At 45.4% G+C, this 4,641-nt stretch overlaps 1 long non-coding RNA gene and 1 pseudogene across 1 annotated transcript in view; both read left to right on the forward strand.

The window, feature by feature from the left end:
- The window catches only part of LOC110294613, a 444,128-nt gene that overhangs the window by 239,000 nt on the left and 200,487 nt on the right, over nt 1–4,641 (forward strand). The gene's annotated exons all lie outside the window — the stretch shown is intronic.
- Nucleotides 617–750, forward strand: LOC115031194 (annotated as a pseudogene).

Consider the following 4,641-nt stretch of genomic DNA (forward strand, 5'->3'; position numbering starts at 1 on the left):
GTGTGATGCTCCCACTGCAGAGGTCTCAGTGGTGTGATGCTCCCACTGCAGAGGTCTCAGTGGTGTGATGCTCCCACTGCAGAGGTCTCAGTGGTTACATTTCACTTTCACATTCAGATCTCATTTTAGATGCATCCTACCTGCACTCCCAGCCTTCTCCACCCATCAGTCTCTAATGCACCATTTTATCACCTTAGAGCATTTCATATGACTATTCAAATTATGTCATTTGTCTCATTTTTGATATATTATCTTTCTCTCTGAATGGTTTAAATTCTATTACAGTGTTGAATATTTTGTTCTCATGGTGGGTGGGTGGCTAAGTGGATGAGTAGATGGATGAGTAGACACGTGATTGTGTGATTGGATGGGAGGATGGATAGATAGATACATCCTCTCTGGGCTTTTGTCACTGCCTGCAGACTGATGTGTGAGCTTCTACAAAGCCTCAGAAATTAAGAGGACGAGAAATCATTCCTGGATCCCACAGAGAGCCCAGGTGAGTGGATGAATGCATAGATAAGTGGATGGACATACAGTAGGGAGGTAGGATGGATGAATAGTTGGTTCATGGGAGGATGGAGGCATAGGTGGATTTATATACAAATGAGAGGTTGATCCCTGGCAATGAGCAAAGAGACACCTTTTTGCTGTTCTTATCTCATCCAGGGGCAAAGCAAATGTCAGTCCATCAATCTAGCTTGATGCCTGGTTTGGTGGCAAAAGCTGATTTATGCCTAGGATTCATAAAAATCAAGTCAAATCAAATAAAATCAAATGAAATCCAGACAGTGTAGTGAGAAAGAAGGAAGACCCGTGGACCACCACCCCACCCCCAGACCTGTCCTCCAGTGCACAGAACAGGTGTCCATTGACACCTGCTTGTATACACATCATACAGAATAGATGGAGGATGTCACCCAGGGGCCTGCCAGTCATGAGGTTAGCCTAAAGCTGGAGCCACCACAATGTGCAAGTGTGTGGTGGTCAGATGGGGATGAAAGAGAAGTGGAGCAGCTTGAGCACTGTGAAGAGAGATGGAACTGGAGACTCAAGGGTGGAGAGGAGTAGCCTGTCCAGCCCTGCCACCTGGAGCTATGGTGAGGTCCCAGGCTGAGCTGCCACTGAGGGCCATGCCTGAATTCATGTCTACACAGCAGCAGGGATGAGTGTTGACATCTGTGCTCATATTACCACTAGAGAACATGGGGCATCCATGGTCTGAGCAGCCACTTGAGATCATCTGAATAGTCAAAGGCTGTGTAGAACTTGCCCTTCCCCTCACTGGATTCAGTGCTCTGGAAAGCTGCCCCCATCTCTCACCCCTGTCAGTACTCAGGAAAGCAGGCCCTGAACCACTCCTGGGTAACACAACAGTGCTGGCCATGGCTGAGGAGTTGCAGAGGAGCCAGCGCTGAAAATGAGAGCAAGGGAGAGCTTGCCTCCCCCCGCCCTCCCCGCATTCATCTACTGTAAGATGATGTAGGTACAAGGGTGATGCCCTCCCCCTGGTCACATGTGGTAGTCTGGAAAGCTGGCCCCAAGGGCAGGAGAGAAGAAAAGCTAGCTCTGCTCCATCACTGGCTATAGCACTTGGAAGAGCAGGCCCTGCACCTTGCCAGAGCAACAAAATGGAGCTGGCTATCATGTCAAAGGCATGGGTGAGCCAGCCTCAATGAGATGAGAGTGGGAGACCCTCAGAGGTTGTAGCTTGGGGGAGTGGATCCCATTCCTTGACTGGGCAGCCCAGTGGAGCTAACTCTGGAGGTGTGGGTGTGCTGGCACCAAGGTCATTAGGAGAGTTGAACCAGACGCCTGCTGATGGTGGCATTGGGTGACTCAGTGGGAGCAGTGCTGGCAAGTTCACCCTTGTGGTGCAGATAAGGGAGAGCTGGTGGGTTGACCAGCTCTGCTACCACCCAGGATCAGATCCAGGCCTGGGTGGATGAGATGGCCTACCCCAAAATCTATATCATCTGTGAACTGTTGGGACTTGTGAGAAGGCCAGTCCTACTGATCCAAAGCTGCAGGATCTCTATGACACAGGGCAACAACAGAATAATCAGGAGGAGTCCCAGTGAAGATCCAATATTGATGGTGTCACAGAAAACCCAGAGATCTTGAACCAGACCAATGGTTCATTGTAATGAACATTTGCAGTGACGATGTATGGACAGAGGAATATACTGTGGGACATGCTGTGACACGCTATAGCTTCCACATTGAGATGCTTTTGTGCCTTTTTTTTTTTTAAAACAAATGTTGTTTGTGTGTGTGTTTCTTATGTAGGGAGTTATTTGCAAGGGCAAAGGGTAAATATGAGGAGACAGGAAGATGAATGGGACTCAGGTGCATAATGTGAAACTCAGAAAGAACTAATAAAAAGATTTTAAAACAAATGGAGGTTAAGGGATAGGTGAATGGAAGGGCAGCTGGTTGGCTGGTAGGCTGAGTGGATAAGTGGGTTTGTAGGTATATGGATAGAAAGGAGGGGCCTGGGTGAATGGATGGGTGCATGGAAGAGGGTAGATACAGGAGTTGGGTATCTATATTGGTGGGTGGGTTGAAGAGTGGAAGGCTGGAAGGATTACAGATACAGGTATCTGACATATGAGGTAAAACTGGAGAATCATTTATATTAGCTTTGTGTGAAGAATGGTAGAACATGGATGTTTCTGTCCTTACCCCTCAAGGTTTCTGACACGTGGAAGGAGTAGTTATCAGCTACATGTATCCTCTGATGAACTCTCTCTCTCTTTTTCATTTGCCTGTCACGCTGCTTACCAAAGTAGAACTCAGTATCATGGGACCTCTAATAGGAATTTGTGCTTTCTTGGTTAAGTTATAATACAAATTAGAAGAAAAATGCATTAATAACAATTTGATTTTTGGATTACCATTTTGTTTTCCATGACTGGGAATCAAACTCCATTTTATCACACAGCTATCCTGATTAGCATTTCTCTTATTCCTTCTACCTGTGATGTGTTTAGATCAGATTCTATTGAGAGGTTGCAATGTGGGAGGTGAGAAGTCTTAGAACTTGGGTCTTGACTAACTATGGAGAAGCACTGCCAGTGTCCAGAGATGGAGATAGCAAAGTTGTGCGTGGGTGAAGGATGGGTGAAGGAATCAGGACCCCAGCTGTGTCTGACATGCCATGATTCCAGCTAATGCAGACTCAGCCACACCTTGCTTCCTTATCTGGAGGCCAAGACATATAGGTTGGTTACTCCAGTTGTTCCTTTTGATATTTGTGAGACAGAAAAGAAAGCACAGAGAGAAATGAGAGATTTTATCTTGATTCCTGTTTTAATCTTTGGAAATTTCACAAATGCACATGATACATCTTAGCCGCATTCTGTCCTTCATCCAACCTCTGGTACCCCCGACCCAGCAACTCAGTCCAATTAGTGCTGTTCACATGTATGGGTGCAAAGTCATCCACTGGAGCATGGGCGATCTTATGATGGCCACTTCCAAAGAAAAGTGACCTCCCACCCTCAGCAACCATATACTGCTAATATCTGCTCAGCTAGAGGTGAGTATCAGAGTCCCTGCTCTCTCTGTGTGAAGATTTTATCTGCAGGTCTTGTGGGTAAGCATAGCTACTGTGAGTTCATGAGTACAGCATCTGTGTCATGGCTAGAGCTCAGCATTTCACAGCTCTCCTTTCCATCCTCCAGTGCTCTCTACCTTCTTCCAAGATGGTTCCTGACCCTGGAAGGGAGGGTGGTGCTGATGTCTCATCTTGACATCTATTTGTTGCTTGTTCTCAGCACTTTAAACAGTAGTGAGTCTCTGCATTCATCACTATACATTGCAACAACAGTTTTCTCCAACCACAGTTGGAAACTACAGATCTACAGATATAAATATAAACATTTAAAATGCAGTTTGACAACATGACCACTTAGCAAAACAACACTAGTAGGTTCGCCTATGACTTCCTGAGCATAAGTTTTGGTCATATTTACAATATCATGCATGAATCTCTCATGTAGAGCAGGCCTCAAGTCTAATCACAATAGTGCTTGGTTACACCATAAACAATTGTGCTGCAATGACACTGGTAGGCACATCTTATAAGATAGAGTAATATAGTAGCATGTAGGATCCAGCACTGGGTAGGATCATTGATGCTTTTTCTTCCCTAGAAGCCTACATAGAAATCTCTAGTACCAGGAAAGCTAGGTAGCAGGGAGACAACATCCAGGTCAGCCCATGAGTGATTTCTCTATGTCCTGTAGAAAGTGTGTGCTGTGGTATCTTCAGCAAGAGGATCTTACATGTTAGATATCTAAGAGCAATGGCTTCAATAGATTGTATTGTTTGTGGATGCCTGCAGGGTCTCCCTGACTAAGAATTAGTAGGGAGATAACATGTGCCTGGCAGTGAGATTGTCATTTAACACCCCAAGGTGTTAATGATCCTAGTGATCCAAATCAAAACTATAATTAGTATGACTATTATCAAAACAAGAAGAGGAGGAGGAGAAGGAAGAAGAAGATGGAGGAGGAGGAGGAGGAGGAGGAGGAGGAGAAGGAGAAGAAGAAGAAGAAGAAGAAGAAGAAGAAGAAGAAGAAGAAGAAGAAGAAGAAGAAGAAGAAGAAGAAGAAGAAGAAGAAGAAGAAAAAGAAG

The sequence above is a fragment of the Mus caroli genome, chromosome 5 (assembly GCF_900094665.2).
Source record: "Mus caroli chromosome 5, CAROLI_EIJ_v1.1, whole genome shotgun sequence".
Classification (NCBI taxonomy): Eukaryota; Metazoa; Chordata; class Mammalia; order Rodentia; family Muridae; genus Mus; species Mus caroli.